The sequence below is a fragment of the Ochlerotatus camptorhynchus genome, unplaced genomic scaffold (assembly GCF_037179485.1).
Source record: "Ochlerotatus camptorhynchus isolate MF236.1 unplaced genomic scaffold, CSIRO-AGI_Acam_v1.1 ptg000556l, whole genome shotgun sequence".
NCBI lineage: Eukaryota > Metazoa > Arthropoda > Insecta > Diptera > Culicidae > Ochlerotatus > Ochlerotatus camptorhynchus.
In genome coordinates, this window is record NW_027041039.1 from 456,515 (window position 1) to 474,689 (window position 18,175).

The following is an 18,175-nucleotide window of genomic DNA, read 5'->3' on the forward strand; positions in this document are numbered from 1 at the left end:
AATCTTATCTAAGTATAAAGGGAATTAATCGTTGCAATTGAGGATTGCAACGATTTTTGCCTGAAATTATTAATTATTTTGTTGGACATTTGTGCTAAAGTCTCAACATTCGAAATTCTATGTACTTCGGTTGTACTGTACCAGGGAGGCAACTTCAAAATCATTTTCAGAATTTTGTTCTGAATCCTTTGAAGTGCTTTTTTCCTGGTAGTGCAGCAACTAGACCATATTGGCACAGCGTAAAGCATGGCCGGTCTAAAAACTTGTTTAAATATTAGAAGTTTATTCGTCAGGCAAAGTTTGGATTTCCTGTTTATAAGAGGATACAAACATTTTATATATTTGTTACATTTGGCTTGAATGCCCTCAATGTGATCTTTAAAAGTTAATTTTTGGTCAAGTATTAATCCAAGATATTTCACTTGGTTTGACCAGGAAATTGGAACTCCGTTCATAGTGACTATGTGACTACTACTAGGTTTCAAAAACGAAGCTCTAGGCTTATGTGGAAATATTATAAGTTGAGTTTTGGAAGCGTTGGGAGAAATCTTCCATTTTTGTAAATAAGAAGAGAAAATATCTAAACTTTTTTGCAGTCTGCTGCAAATAACACGAAGACTTCTTCCTTTAGCGGAAATGCCTGTGTCATCAGCGAACAAAGATTTGTGGCAACCCTGAGGCAAATCAGGGAGGTCCGAAGTGAAAATGTTATACAATATAGGCCCAAGAATGCTACCCTGAGGAACTCCTGCCCTAACAGGTAGTCGATTAGATTTGGAATTTTGATAATTTACTTGAAGAGTTCTGTCAGTTAAATAATTTTGAACTAATTTCATAATATAAAGTGGAAAATTAAACTTTTTCAATTTAGCAATCAAACCTTCATGCCAAACACTGTCGAATGCTTTTTCTATGTCTAGAAGAGCAACTCCAGTTGAGTGGCCTTCAGATTTGTTTGAACGAATTAAATTGTTAACTCTTAAGAGTTGATGAGTAGTTGAATGCCCATGGCGAAATCCAAACTGCTCATCTGCAAAAATTGAGTTCGTATTGATGTGAAGCATCATTCTATTCAAAATTATCTTTTCAAAAAGTTTACTTATTGAAGAAAGCAAACTTATTGGACGGTAGCTAGAAGCTTCAGCTGGATTTTTATCCGGCTTCAAAATTGGAACAACTTTTGCATTTTTCCATTTATCAGGAAAGTATGCCAAATGGAAACATCTGTTAAATAATTTTACCAAGAAAGACAAGGTACTCTCTGGGAGTTTTTTGATGAGGATATAGAAAATTCCATCATCACCTGGAGCTTTCATATTTTGAAAATTTTTAGTTATAGACCTTACTTCGTCCAAATCAGTCCCCCAGGAATCATCAAAAATATTTTCCCGAGAGAAAATATTCAGAAAATCCCGAGCAACCTGATTCTCAATAGGACTAGTAAGACCCAAACTGAAATTATGGGAACTCTCGAATTGCTTAGCAAGTCTCTGAGCTTTTTCCAAATTTGTGATCAAAATTTTACCACCTTCTTTAAGCGCTGGAATTGGCTTTTGAGGTTTTTTCAAAATTTTTGTGAGTTTCCAAAAGGGTTTGGAACTCGGGTCTAATTTAGAAATATTATTTTCAAAAGTTTTGTTCCTCAGGGCAGAGAATCGCTTTTTAATTTGTTTTTGCAAATCCCGCCAGATAACTTTCATGGCAGGATCGCGTGTTCTTTGATATTGTCTCCTACGGACATTTTTAAGACGGATCAAGAGCTGAAGATCATCGTCTATTATAATTGAATCGAATTTAACCTCGCATTTGGGTACTGAGGCAGCTCTTGCTTCAACTATAGAAGTAGTCAGAGATTCAAGAGCATAATTAATTTCATCTTTGGTTTGCAAAGGAATGTTTGGATCGAAGTTATATTCCATAAATGTTCGATATTGCTCCCAATCAGCCCTATGGTAATTGAAAGTAGAGCTGTTGGGATTACAAATTATTTCTTGGGATATTTCAAAAGTTACTGGAAGGTGATCAGAACCGAAGTCAGCATGGGTAACCAGTTGGCTACAAAGTTGACATGAATCAGTTAAGACCAAATCAATAGTGGAGGGATTTCTTGCAGAAGAAAAGCATGTTGGGCTGTTTGGATATTGAATAGTGTAATAACCTGCAGAACAATCATCAAACAGAATATTACCATTGGAATTGCTTTGAGCATTATTCCATGAGCGGTGTTTTGCATTAAAATCACCAATAATGAAGAATTTAGACCTATGACGGGTAAGTTTCTGGAGGTCACCCTTGAGAAAATTCTTTTGCTGGCCTACGCATTGGAATGGCAAATAGGCAGCTATAAACGTAAGTTGTCCAAATTTTGTTTCAACAGAAACCCCCAAAGTTTCAAAAACTTTGGTTTCAAATGAAGAAAGAATTTTATGTTTGATTCGTCTATGAATAATGATGGCAACGCCACCACAGGGTCCATCAAGACGATCATTTCTATAAATCAAGTAATTTGCGTCCTTCTTAACCTTATGGTCAGGTTTAAGGAACGTTTCAGTTATAACGGCAATATGCACGTTATGAACTCTCAAAAAGTTAAATAGCTCGTCTTCATTATCTTTAAGAGATCGAGCATTCCAATTTACAATATTTAATGCTTTAAAATCCATTACTGAATTTTAAAGTCATGACAATATTATTTGCAAATTTTACTCCAGTTTGAATAGCATCAAACATGGAGTTAGATTTAAACATATCAGAAATCATGTCAATTAATGAATTCTGTAAAAATTCCATTTTGGGGGCAGTAATGCTTCCTAAGTCAAAATTGTCAAAATTTCCGTTAGAACGTTGGTTAGTATTTTGATTTCTACCCGCTGCAATAGCAGCATAGGTAGCTCCATTAACTCGCTGAACATTGTTAGCAGCGAGGGGAGTAGGTACAGATGAAACATTTGAAGCAGGGGAGATATTTGTACCTACGGGTACGAATGTAGAATTTGTTCCTCGCTGACCGTTGTTAACAGCAGAGGAATTTGTACCTGGTCGGAAACGTGGAGCGTTTCCTACCTGACGGCTAGAACGAGATTGTAGGATCGCTTTGCGAGTCTTACATTCCCAAAAATTGGATTTGTGGTTTTCACCACAATTTGAACATTTAAATTTCTTAGGATCTTCCTTCACAGGACAGTCGTCCTTTGCGTGAGAGGAATCACCACAATTCATGCATTTAGCTGGCATGTAGCAATTTTTAGTTCCGTGACCCCATCCCTGGCACTTACGGCACTGGGTGAGATTTTGGAAATTTCCTCCAGTCTTCCTGAAGTGTTCCCACTTCACTCGGACATGGAGCATAAGGCTAGCTTTTTCTAAGGCCTTAAGGTTGTTTAGTTCACTAGACTTGAAGTGAACTAAATAAAAATCATTAGAAATCCCGTTGCGCGAATCGCCAGGACGGGATTTCATTTTCATTTTGATTACTTGGAGTGGCACAACTCCAAGTAATTTTGCCAGTTCATCTTTGATCTGATCCAGGGATTCACCACTGGGCAGTCCTTTCATGACAACCTTGAACACACGTTCAGTTTTGGTGTCGTAAGTAAAAAAATTGTGCTTCTTCTCAGTAAGATACTTGAGAAGACATTTAAATCCGTCCAAGGTTTCAGCCAATACACGGCATTCACCCCGACGTCCAATTTGTAGTGAAAACTTAACTTTCACGAAATTCAAAAGTTCCATGCGAAGAGCATGGAAATCGGTAGTGGTTATCACAATAGGGGGAATCTTTTCCTTCTTGGCATTAAGCCGGGAAAGTTTACTAGAATTTTTCTTGGATGATGGATCATTCTCATCATCCGTGAGCAAATCAAATTGATTACTCAAATTAATTTCATCAGAAGGGGGGTCAAGAGTTTGCCCCTTTCTTTTGCGTTTAGGCGCCATGGCGGCAGTAAATTTTTATCCAAATCGACTTCCAAGCAGATTACTATAAGAATCTGAAGGATCGAAGAGGAATTTTCCAAATCGATATCCAAGAAGGATTACCTCGGGTAGGGTCCAAACAAGGATCGAAGAGGAATAAGAGTTGAACAAGGTAGAAATTTTTTTTTTTACAGGTTGAGCACTGAAAAGTGCTGTTTAAATTTGTTGTAGCTTTAGGTAGTAGTAACACTTCCTTCAGCAAAAAGCAAATAGATCCGCACGGCAAGAGAGCACGATGCGGACTGACGCTCCATAATTTGTGCGACGTAGCATAAGGTTATTACGAAGCGGTCGGGGTGGAACATTCAGGTCAATTTGCCTCAGGATAGCCTCACAATCTGTCCTTCCTTGTAGGATATCGGCTCTGTTTGTGTCTCTTCTAGTCCGGAGAAGTTCTAGGTCGATAAGTTGACAACGGCTTTCGTAACTTGGTAATCGAAACGGATCGTTCCAAGGCAATCTACGCAACGCAAAACGAAGAAAGCGACGTTGAACAGATTCAATTCTCTCGGCACCGTTGTTGTAGTTTGGGTTCCAAACCGCTGAACAATACTCAAGCGTCGATCGAACAAGCGAACAATAGGGAGATTTTAGACAGTAATAATTAGATATATGCGAGAATTTCACATGTATAGTAGCACCACGAAGTGAGAAAACTCTGAACTACTGTCCACCTACACAGCGAATGAGAACAACTCAAATTTGAGTATAGTACACTCATAATCGCCAAAAGTGCAGGAACTCAGCGATGAGTAAAATTTGTCTCATGGTTTCCTGTGGAAAACCTAAAAAATCTGCCGGAAAATGAGGAAATTGACGAAAATTTTATTCAGTCTCGGAGTAGTACCAATAGAATTAGTGAATCCAATCTTTACTTTTCTCAAATTCGGGAATTTTTCCCTGGAAAATCCTGAAAAAGCCTGGGAAAACATGAGGCAAATTTACTCATCGCTGAGTTCCTGCACTTTTGGCGATTATGAGTGAACTAAACTCAAATTTGAGTCGTTCTCATTCGCCGTGTACGAAAAGGCCTTGATCTCCTGAACAACTATGTATGCCGAAGACAGTACCTTTCTATCTGGTCGAGAACTCGAGATATTTTATATGAGAATTTCACGTGTGTACTAGCGCCGCGTAATGAGCAAATTCTGAACTATTGAGCACCAAGCAATAGACTTTGACCTCCTGAAAAACTTTGTGAAAGACAGTATCTTTCTATCTGGTCAGGATCTCGAGATATATCACATGCGAGAATTTCACATGTATATTAGCGCTACGCAGTGAGAAAATTCTGAACTACTGTCCGCCAGCAACAAGGCTATGATCTCCTGAACAACTTTGTCGGAGGCAGTAACTTTCTATCTGGTCAGGATCTCGATATATTCCATGTTGTAACCAATTAAGTCAAATCCCACGTAGTATGGTCACAGTTTACGCGGTTTCCATTTACATTTTCTCTATTATCCGCACTTTTAGGTGTTAACTGTAATCAAAGTTTAGCTTGTTTAGATCAAAACAAGTTTTTTGAGGAATACTCGTTGGTTTCAGATCGATTGGTAACTCAGCAACAAAATGGCAATGGAAAACTCATGTGTGTTGTACAAAGTACCGTTCCGATTCAAATTTCGGACGATTCAAATTTCGGACACTTTCATTTTTAATTAAATATTACATCCAGTTAGAAACAAAGTAATAATGTTAGATGATCGTGGAGGGCACTAGTCAAAAAAATTTAAAATTTACAAGACATGTGGATCATATTCGACCGAGATAATCAACTTTTAAAAGTGTCCGAAATTCGAGTTTAAGTGTCCGAAATTTGAATCGGCACGGTACAACAGCGCGAGTAACGGAGGGTTAAGAAAGAGTAAACATTTACAACGTGACAGAAATCTAAACGCCACCGGAGCCCAAACTGCTGATATTCAATACATTATCAACCCTCTCTCTAACCCTTTGCCCCGTAACGTGGGTAGATCACCTTTTCGTGGTACGTTACGGGATGTAAGATCTACCACCGATTCCTAGTCCTGACTTCTTCAAACTAGGGGAACAGGTTTTTGTCAGTAATCAAAGGAACACATCTTAGTCCTTGTTACTTTTTATGCCTTGTTGATAGTGATAAGTCCTCGGGTTGCCTGGACCGAGGATGATCTTGAAACAAGGAAAAAATGAGTTAGTTAGTCTTCACCTATGTATGTGATTCCTAATCTTCTATTCGTTGTTCCCTAGTTTGAAGTGGTTAAGACTAGGGTTCTGATGCATGGTCATTATCGGTTTCATAGCTTATTTTTGTTGTTAAGGAATCCAATTTTGACTGACAAAGGGGCGCGCCTTTGGAGGGTGTTTCAACACTCCGAAGGGTATAAATAGCGGAACCTTTCAGTTAGAATCGATTCCGTGCGATGAAGGCAAGAATGACAACTGTATCAAAACCGAATACTTCATCATTTCTCAATAGTGATGGAGTAATACGACATGCACTAAACTAAGGACACGGGATATACTACAATAGATCAAATTACTGGTCGCAGTGGTGTTATGTCCCGAACAGAGGAAAAAAAAACCCTCTCTCGCAAACAACATTACGCTTAAGTGTTTTATCAGAACGCATCACATTTTATTCACAATAATTCTATCAATTTTGTAATGAAGAATCCCTGCCGTGAAGTGGTATATTCAGCAATTGATGTACATTTTAAAGAATACGTAATTCGCGTTCAGAGCGGAGCGATCCATCCTAACTCAATTGACAAATAATGCTACCCATTCGTTACATACAGCTATTTGTAAACGAATCCTCCACCCAACAGCCAGAGCTCATCAATCTTTGAGCTGGGAGCTGGGCCTGCATGCTGTGATGCTTTGTAAGCTTCGAATGATATTCGAACCCCGTCGTAATCAAATTTTCGATATATCAGTCAACCCTGAACTAGCTTTTCCTCTCTCATTTGCCATGTAGCTGCCTCCACCACGAAATTCCAACACTCCATTGGTGTTGGATACATCAATCACCGACACATCGATTGGGGCGTATAGCATGCTTCATTTTGTCGCGAAAATGAATTCTGGGAAACGGCTTTCGAAGGAAATTTACGCACACAAGCTAAACAGCGAACTTCTACCCGAAAGCTAAAATCGGCTTTTTGTGTCTCCATCCATCAGATCCTACAAACTTTTCTTTCTAGGTTCCAAACAGGCAGACAGGCACCAGGGCAGACAATGGCCATTCGTTCGAACAATACACCCACACATTAAGTCCGAAAGTTGGAACCGATATATAAATTCCCTTTTGATGTGACGATTGCAACTAGGACGAACGAAGGCTATGCATATAGTGTACAGATAGGATTTAACAAAAAAAAATCAGAACAAACGAAACAAGCAAAACTAGTATTACAAAAGAGCAAGGTTCACCAAACTCTGCAAACACGAGCGGGCGGACAAGTAGGAGAGGCTCAAATAGGGGGGGGGGAGGAAACTAGGAAAAACGACAGAAATGATACTACGACAGAATATCACCAATCTCTGTCGAGGGCAATCGGTTCTGTATGCGATAGTGATTGTCAGAATGCTGTTATGGAATCACGGGGGGTTATGTTGAAAAAAATGCTTCACACAAGTGTACCGATGCTGTGCAAAAAAACGATAGATGAAAAACAAAGTGCATAAAATGCATGTTGTTTTGAACTTTTGCATCATTTTGGAAGTTTTTTTTTCTCTGCGCAAATTAACAAAGGACTTGTTCTACATACAATTTTAGGTGTAGCATATATTCACCCTAGCATGCGTAAATAGTGCTTGATAGTAATCCAAGATTATTATTTGATGCTTTTTAACAGAAACCTAAAATTGATCAAATTGAGCACCGGCATCTCACAATAAGTTTCATCGACTACCAAGTGAAGCATATTTCGCAATTAAAATCACGCAACAGCAACCGAAATCTGTAATGAAAAGACAAGCGCAAATGTGATGTGATTTAAATATCCTTATAGTACCTTAACCTAGACATATGCAACCAAATTGTACAGTTTAAAGTGAAGCAAACTAAGGGTCAAGCAAGAGACTTGCTTTAAAGATGATCATAAAGGAAAAGCTAAACCAAACATTCGACCTTCATAATTGAAACACAAAGAAAAACTTTACTTTACTGATAGAAAGAGAGAAGGAGAAGAAGAAAAAAGGAAGGTCTAAAATAACCGTTTTTCATGCTCCAACAAGGACGATTAATAGCATCAGCATCATCGTCAGTCGATGTAAAATGATCGCTTTAGAAAGTTTCAATTTTTCCAGCCCACAAGCAGCAGGAGGTGGCGGCGGTGGAAAATATTCAATTACCATGCTTTCCAATCGTTTCTAGGATTTCTAGTCAACTTTTTGCGCTACTTTATCTACTCTTAACACCACACGCGAAAACCAAAGCAAGACAAGGCAAAAATATATCACGTTACGTCCATAGGAACAACAGCAAAATAAACGAAGAAGTTTAGCCTTTTTTTTTATTAGACGAGATTTTCAATCCATTAAAGTTGAACATTTACAAAACAATAGCATCACAGGCATGAAAAAGTGGCAAGCTGAACTGAAATTTGAAGCCACAACAAAACGTGCTCATCGATGTTTTAGACGGACGGTTCGCTGGAAAACAAATGTGCATGCCTAACCTAACCTTGAAATCGAATATACGAGCGAGTTGATTACAAACCTATCTGATCTACCTGTCATCATTCGGCATCGTAAAATAATATTGGTTCGCAGAAATGTCTGTTTTTTTTTTCATCAATAATATATGCATGATAGATATAGCTAAATGCGAGAAAACTCTTTAGAGATATGTTTAAAATTCAAAGAGATTTCTGAAATAAAAGTCATTTTTTTTAAGCTAATGTGTTCAAAATATCCAAAATAAAGTAGTTCAATTCCAATGGATTGAAGTTCTAAGACCCACGAATCGGATGTTTATGTTTATCGATAACTTTTTCAAAACGACGCATCAGCTTTTGTAAACAATGCATTTTTTCGTCGATTTGCCGTAACTGGTAGCTCAACCACGCATGCTAAGACTACTATCAGATAGAGGAAATTTTCAAAAAAAAAAAAAACAAGAGAAAAAAGAAGACAAGTTCAAAAGGGTCTGTACCTAGGGGCACGAATGGAAGCTTGACGTAGGACCGCTAGTGGACGGAACAAATATGTTGAGCCTTTAGTTCTTTTTATCTTAACTCATTCTGTATTTGAATTGGTGGCCCAGAAAAAGGCCGTTTGTTTGTTGATTGTTGGCCCTGGAAAAGGCCTTCTGTTTTTCAAATGATGGCCCTGAAAAGGACCGTTTGTTGTTTTCTCCTGGTGTCCATCGAAAGGGTTGCAGCAGAGGACGGAACGAATAGGTACTAATTGCTGTTTCCTTTTGGCGCTCCTTTTATTTTGGCGCTATTTGTTGATATTGCTGTTGTATTTGCTTCAGTGGATGGACAACTAACATGAAATGCATAAACGTGCTACCAATTGACGTTTGCGGGAAGATTTAGATCTGGATGACTTACGCAAAAATATTTCAATTTTGTGAACCTGTTTTGCCCACCATCAAGAGATATTAAAAGAAATTCTATAGCGTAGAAATATAGTGGTCCTGAGAATGGCCATTTGGGATCCAAGAGCTTTATATGCTGGTACTTTCGGGATGGCATGCTTACAACCATTGCACAGCGGTCGAAATTATGCAGGTGATCAACGTTGTAGCCAGCCTAACGGAACGACTGCTGTGGAACGTCTGAAAGATGGTGAAGCTACTCAGATGTCCGCGTCCTTCAGGGTCCTACCAAATTTTTCGTGACCATCTCCGTCGCAAATGAAACTTACTTCAAAAAAGTCACTGTTTGTAAACTTCATTAGGAAACTTCGCAGATGTTCAGAAATATTCGTACAATAAATTAACGTACATTGAATTAAGAGGGCTTAGGATAAAGATGGATGTTGAAACTTCGTCTTATCAATATGGATTCGGAATTGTGACCAAAAAATGGACGCTGGGGACAACGAGATGGTTCACTAAAAGATCCGGAACATCCGTAAAGGTGGTCAATTCATGAAACTGATCCTAGAACCCCGTGGTTTTGTTGAAACCACTCATCTGCGTCTTACCAGAATGAATTCAGCATTTTGAATGCAATATGGGCTCTGAGGAAAAAGCGATGATCCTCCGGCACAGCCGGAACATCCGTAAAAGTGGTCAATTAATTAAACCTAGATCTCCGCGGTTTTGTTGAAACCACTCATAGGCGCCTTATCGGAATGAATTCAAAGTTTTGAATGGAATATGGACTCTGGGAAAAATGCGATGGTCCTCCGGAAGATCCGGAACATCCGTAAAAAAGGTCAATTCACGAAACAGATTCTAGAGCTCGGCGGTTTTTTCGAAACCACTCATAGACGTCTTATCACAATGAATTAAGATTTTTGACCAGAAAATGGACGCTAGTCACAACGGGACGGTTCACTTAAAGATCCGGAACATCCGTAAAACTGGTCAATAATTGAAACTGATCCTAGAGCACTGCATTTTTTTTTTCGAAACCACTCATAGACGTCTTATTAATATTAATTCGGAATTGTGACCAGAAAATTGATGCTGGGGACTAAGGGATGGTTCATTAAAAGATCCGGAACATCCGTAAAAGTGGTTAATTCATGTAACCGATCCTAGATCTCCGCGGTTTTGTTGAAACCACTCATAGGCGCCTTATCAGAATGAATTCGGAATTGTGACCGAAATGTGAATTCTGGGGATTACGGGATAGTCCTCCGGAAGATCCGGAACATCCATAAACTTGGTCAATTCCTGAAACTGATCCTAGAGCTCCGCGGTTTTTTTTTTCAAAAGCAGTCACAGACGTCTTTCCTTATGATTTCAAAGTTTTTATCGATTTATGGACCCAGATGATCACGGAATGGACATCTGGAAATTCAAAAACATCCTTAAAATTGATAAATTAATGACTCTAGATCATAGCTATCGCGGTGCCGGTGGTGTAGTCCTTGGGTGTAGGCCTGGGTGCAATCCCGTTGGTCCACGGTTCATGAGTTGATGGGTCGATAGGTTAGGCTTCGGTAGCATCGGTGCACGGAAAACAAGATCGACGAAAAACAAATCAAGGAAAAAATAGATCTTGGCGAGTTTTTCCAAACTCTTCATAGAAGCCTTATCAATAATAATTCAGAGTTGTGAGCAGAAAATGGATCCTGGGATCCACGGGATGGCTTTCCAGGAGATCCGGAACTTCCGAAAAAGTGCTAAATTCATAAAACTGATCCTATAGAGCTTCACAGCTTTTTTCATAAACAATCATAGACATCTCATCGGAATGAATTAGGAGTTGTGACCACAGTATGGAATTTTTAGTAGACCACCTTCACCTTTCTAAGTAGATGTTTGATAAATTTTACATCCGATCCCCGGTGATTGTAAAGATCGTGCCCATGTGTATAATGCAATGTTGTATTTTGTTATTCAAAAATCAAAAAATATGTGCAATTTAGAAGCTCGTTTCTAAGGTGTACAATTGGTTTAAAAAAATCGACAAAATTGTTAAAATTGGTAAAATTGTAATAAGACATTTATAAGTGGTTTCGAAAAAATCACGGAGCTCTAGAATCAGTTTCATGGATTGACCACTTTTACGAATGTTCCGGATCATTCGGTCACAATTCTGAATTCATTCTGATAAGACATTTATGAGTGGCTTATAGAAAACCACGGAGTCCTAAGATCAATTTCAATAATTGTCCATTTTTACGGATGTTCTGGATCTTTCGGTGGATCATCTCATCGTCCCCAGAGTCCAAATTCCGGTTACAATTCTGAATTAATTCTGATCAGGCGTCTTTTACGGATGTTCCGGATCTTCCGATGGGCCATACCGTGGTCCCCAAGGTTCAGATTCCGGTCACAACTCCGAATGCATTCTGATAAGATTTTAATGAGTGGTTTCTAAAAAACCGCGGAGTTCTAGGATCAGTTTCATGTATTGACCACTTTTACTGATGTTCCAGGTCTTCCTGGAGACCAGACTTGTGGATTTTCGGATGCAAAATTGGTTCACCATACCGTGGTCCCCAGGTTTCAGATTTCAGTTACAACTCCGAATTCATTATGATAAAACGTTTATGAGTGGTTTCGAAAAAAAAACATTGAGCGCTAGGATCAGTTTCGTGAATTGACCACTTCTATGGATGTTTTGGATTTTCCAGATATTTCAGTCACAACTCCAAATTTATTCTAATAAGACGTTTATGAGTGGTTTATACAAAACCACGGAGCTCTAGAATCAGTTTAATGAAATGACCACGAGTGTTCTGGGTCTTCCTGGGGACCAAACTTGTGACTTTTCGGATGCAAAGTTTTCCCAAACGGTGGTCATCTTTTTTGTTAATAACTTTTCAGAAGACACCAGGAAGTTATATCTTCAAATTACCCTGCAATAAGAATTTGTCCCCAATTAGCTTTAATCCCATATGGTACGTGTATTCGTTAATACCGGTTTCTATAGTGCAGTCCCCTGGGTGCAAATTCTAGTCACAACTCCAAATGCATTCTGATAAGACGTCTATGAGTTATTTCGAAAAATCTGCGGAGCTCTAGGATCAGTTTCATAAATTTACCACTGCCACGGATATTCCGGATCTTCCGGTGGACCGTCCCGTGGTCTCCAGTGTCCATATTCCAGTCACAACTTCGAATTCATTCTGATAAGACGTCTAGGAGTGATTTCAAAAAATCCGCTGAGCTCTAGGATCAGATTCATGAATTTACCACTTTTACGGATGTTCCGGATTTTCCAGTGGACCATACTGTGGTCTCCAGGGTCCATATTCCAGTCACAACTTCGAATTCATTCTGATAAGACGGATGTTCCGGATCTTCCGGAGGACCATACTGTGGTCTCCAGTGTCCATATTGCAGTCACAACTTCAAATTCAGTCTGATAAGACGCCTAGGAGTGATTTCGAAAAATCTGCTGAGCTCTAGGATCAGATTCATGAATTGACCACTTTTACGGATGTTCCGTATCTTCTGGTGGACCATCCCGTGGTCCTCTGGGTCCAAATTCAGGTCACAACTTCGAAATCATTCTGATAAGACGTCTATGTGCGGTTTCGAAAAAAATCGTGAAGCTCAGAATCAGTTTCCTGACATGACCACTTTGACGGATGTTCCGGATCATCCGGAGGACCATACCGTGGCGACCAGGGTTCATAATTGGATCACAACTCCGAATTCATTCTGATAAGACGTCTATAAGTGGTTTCGAAAAAAATCCACGGAGCTCTAGGATCAGCTTCATGAATTTACCAATTTTACGGATATTCCGGGTCTTCCGGAGGATCAGACTCGTGACTTTCCGAATGCTTAATGTTCTCAAAAGGTGGCAAATTTTCTGTTTAATAACTTTTCACAAGACACCAGGAAGTTATCTCTTCAAATTACCCTACAATAAGCGTTTGTCCCCAATTAGCTCTAATCCCATATGCTACGTGTATTCGTTAATGCCGGTTCCTATAGTGCGGTCCTTATTAACCATATAGGAATCTTGACTGTATTTTTCTGCTTTCAACCATGATTTCAACAATAACTGCTCCGCAGTGACAACTTTACGTGTTTCATTATAGCAACCGGTGGAAGCTAACGATTTTAAATTGGCTCACTACTTGACTAGCCCATTGGTCCCACGTACATCTTTCGTACCCCATTCTAGTCAAAATCTAGTACTACACTATGTTTGATTTGATTCGCTATGAAAGTTTGACAGATTAAATGAGGGGTTCGTGGATTTTCCTATCTTTAGAAGAGTGCATCGATTAGCTTGGGACCGAAGATAGTACCAGAGCTGAGCCAAAATGTTGAGCACGTTTCTTCGGGACCTTCTGGTCTTAGAGTTAACTCTATGATTATAGCCCAGTATCTTTCGATCGGCCGCAACTGTGAGATTGAGATCCTTCGGTACGAAATTGACCCTATTCGTCTTGTACCACTACATAACTTCATTGGAATAGTGACAAGAGGCTAGATCCGGCCAAAAACGTGTAGGAACGTTGTAAGATTTAAGAAATGGAAGCAGTCGTTTCTTGAGACAGTCATTCATGTAGACTTTGCCATTTACGGTTGTAGTTGTTACGAAAGGCTTGTTCCGTTTGTGCTGAACTTGTTTGACCTTGTTTTTGCATTCTCATGTGATTTAATATGTCGCATGCTGAGTTTTGGCCCAGGTCAGAATCTAGCCACTTTTCCAAGGGGAACCAACAATTCACGTTGTTCGATCGGGATAAAATTCAATAGGATTCTATGAGAGCCAGAGTCGATTGGTATATGAAACATGACCCTCCGAGCCTCTGATCAAAATTATATGTTTAAAACAATTCCTTGACCTTTCGGTACTCCTCGGTGTAAGAGAAAGGCAAACATATTGACTAGATATGTCCGATTTAATCTCGATGAATCGAACTAATCGATTAATAATTTAAATAATCGGTTATTTTTTATCGATTGCGTTGCATCTCGATTGCCTGATAATCGATTATTTAACTATTTACATTGAAAATATCCAATCAATTGGATAGTGAGAAGTAGTGCGCTGTATAGCGCATCGTTGGGTGATTACAGTAAGTAACCAAAAGTTCCGCATTCAACGATTAAAATCACTTCCAAGTTCCGTAAAGTTCAAATAGAGTTCCGACAGAACTTTCGAATTCCATAAAGTTCCGACAGAACTTTCAAGTCACATGAAGCAATCCGCACATGTCTTTATTAGTAACAAAATTGAATGTACTTAAATATGAAATGATCAGTAACCCGAATAAATCATAATTCCGGAGAACTTTGAGATTAGGGCGTAATTGCTTTTGTAAACAAACACGTAATTGGCCAATTTCTCGCGAATTAAAGTTCAATCTAAAAAACTAACAACACAAACAGGTAGCGGAATGGTTCCTCTATCATTTGGTATAGTTTGTTCGCGAGATTGCTCTTCCAATCGCGAGAAATTGGCGATTGAGGTGTATGTTTACAAAAGTAATTACGCCCATGCGGGCAAACACCAATTTAAAATTCATCAAGGTGTTGTGTTTCGTATTCAAGTCAGTTAGCTGGAACTGAAAACTCCAACACTAGGCGGGACAACAGCTCACTTTATTATATCTCAGGGACTGGGTATAATCAACAATCAATACGAAAGTAACGATTTTAAATTGGCTAACTACTTGACTAGCCTATTGACTAGCAAATCGACTAACGTACCCCATTCTAGTATAAATTTCAGTACTACACTATGTTTGTCGATTCGCTATGAAAGTTTGACAGATAAAATGAGGGGTTCATGGATTTTCCTATGTTTCGAGGGGTGAATCGATTAGCTTGGGCCCGAAGATAGTACCAGAGCTGAGCCAAAAAGTTGAGCTCGTTTCTTCGGGACCTTCTGGTCTTAGAGTTATCTCTATGGTATAATTCTTCAAACAGCTCCAATTCTACTACTAATGCTGATAAATCAATACACATTAATACCTGCCTTTAGAAATAACTTTCATAAAAGTGCGAACTAAAGATTGAATTTTGGTATAGAGGACAAAAACCTTTTTAATTTATTTTCTAAAAGTTTCGTTCAAGTTCCGCCAGAAGCTGCTTAGAATACTCTTCAATTATGGTACCGGAACTTTCAAGTTCTTATAACGACATAAAAATGAGGCTGCTTAGAATTCTATAGACCACCTTCAATCAAGCTGCTTAAGCCACAAATAGCCTTTTATCAGAAGCGCTTCGAAATCTCCAGCATAGTTACTAATTTAAGTAAGGGTTCTGGAGTTCAAAGCCGCATCGATCTGGATGAGCATTGTCTGCATTTTGTCGAAGAGTATACTCCTTGTTTCGATTGTCTTCTTGAAGGCGTTCTTGGAGAATTTAACGGCTACTTCTCATTATCCACTGAGTTTGGTGATGCTGCTGGAATCCTCTCCGATGTAACGTTCTAATCAGCTCTGGAACTGCTGAAATTTGAACAAATTCTCCCATTTCCGTAGTTCCAGATTTGCTCCTAAAAAAGCATTGTCGCATATTATTAACGCTGGACGTCCTCGACGAGCGGTGAAGCTTTTCAGTGTTGCTTTAACATTGTGAGGTTGGTTGTGATGCTTGTAGCGGCATGGAAACGGTGCTACGTTCTTCAAGAACTGCTGTCATGCTGCAGCATATTATTCTCTACCAGTGGTTTTGGCGCGATGTGCGGTAAAAGAGGTGAGGAGAAAGGAAACTAGTGGATTCTTTCGTTCTCGCGTCTTCTTATGCAGCAACAGACGTGACGTCACGTCTGCTGTTGCATAAGAACACCGTCAGAATGAAAGAGTCCACTAGTTTCCTTTCTCCTCACCTCTTATACCGCACATCGGTTTTGGCGAAAAGAAGCATAGAAATAATTGAAAAGAGATTTTATGCCTCAGAAAATCCCGGTGGCGCCGACTGGGATTGAACCAAGGCCTTTTGGGGTGCGAATTGAAAAGCTTTATTCACAAAAAATAAGACCTTTGGTAAATTATTAATTTTTGATTCATAAGCCCTTATTAAAGTAAGAATACATTAAAGTTAGAAATGACTACTCCTTCAAAAATATTTATGAGCAACAGTGTTTTCCAGCGATTTCGGACCCAAAACAATAGAGCACTACCATAACGGTAACGGAAAATAGGTTCAAATTTGGGCTCAAATTGGCCAGTATAGTAAACAATAGGCGACATGTGTTGTCATACTGATTTCAAGGTCAACTACCACTAAGGCGTTGAATTTTCTAGATTCTATCCAGTTGATATCTGTTTCTTAAAGTTTAGAATAGCGAAACGATACTGTTACATTACCATATGCAATCCTTCGATAGAGAAGCTGCATTTTATATAAACTAAAACAAATCAAATTCTAAATAAAAAGAAAAACCTTCATTCAATCAAAACGAAACCATTTTTTACCTTGTTCTAAAAAAGTTGAGATCGCTACACCACATCTAATTAAAAGTTGATGCTGCGTTTCGCTCGTACCGAGCTTTCCTAACCAAATAACAATACAAAAACACAAACCTTTCAGTGGGAAAGGAAAAAGTTCTTCCCCTTCAGTAGCTTATAATTTTCCCAATTGTTGAATTTTAATTCCGCAACCCAACAAAACCAAAGTAAGGAAAAACTTCCCAAAAACCATTAAGCAACTCTTCACTTCATTCCGCTTGCCTGGAATCGCTCCTCAACAAACCGAATCAGCTTTTCCACCTTGACGGAAAAGCTACGCAAAGTACAACAACAAAACAAAAGCTACGAACGCTATCATAGAACGAAAGAGCATCTGTGAACAATGAGCAGAAGAAAAAAAGTTCTCTCCCAAAACTCCAGAGTGCCTTGTTTGGTATAAGCTTATCGTTTTATGAAATTTATTGTTTTCTCTAGCCTCCTATCGCTTCTGCTCCCGACTACTGGAATAGTCAAATCCTACCTATCACATTTTACCGTTTGTATTTTCAATGAAAACATTAACAACAACAAAAACACCCGCTCCAGATCCATCTACAATTTCATGATTTGCTTTCCCATTAATATGTCTGTGTACCTACCTTCAGTATTTTTGGTTTTCTTCTTCTTTATATATTTACTTTTGTTTGCCATACAGGTGCCGTATTGACGTGAGGAGGAGCGCACGAATCCCGCTATTTCCCTACTTCCATTGTTTCTTATTTCCGTCGCGTCGAGACGTTTCATGAAAAAAGCAAGGAAAATTCACCACCCAAAGCATACCACTTAGAGAGAAAATCGAAGAAGCACTACTTTTGTTTGTACGGAATCTTTGCAATCGAATGAGTGTATGAAATAGAACAACGGGTCATGGGAAGCCGATGGGTAGGTAAACAGAATAGGTGAATTGGTTAAGCAAAGGAAAACGAACATAACCACAAACGAAGCGAAACTTTGATGGTAATTAATAGCGATAAGTGACGGTGGGTGGAATTATGCAGTGTTACGAAACGAACGATGATTGTGAAGTTAATTACGATTTAAAAAATCTAAACACACAGTCGAGAAACTATAAGAAGCTTTATTTTTTGTATCAAATCAAACACGAACGGAAAAAAATAAAAGTACTGAAGAAAAAACAACAACAAAAGACGATAGAATAATA

The 18,175-nt window shown here is 38.9% G+C and overlaps 1 protein-coding gene across 1 annotated transcript in view; it reads left to right on the top strand.

Annotated features, from left to right (window-relative positions):
* Nucleotides 1–18,175, top strand: part of LOC135713478 (uncharacterized) — a 294,247-nt gene extending 276,072 nt beyond the window's left edge. Inside the window, exon 6 of the mRNA XM_065236603.1 lies at nt 17,669–18,175. The gene's annotated coding sequence lies outside the window, so the exon portion shown is untranslated. The remainder of the gene's footprint in view (nt 1–17,668) is intronic.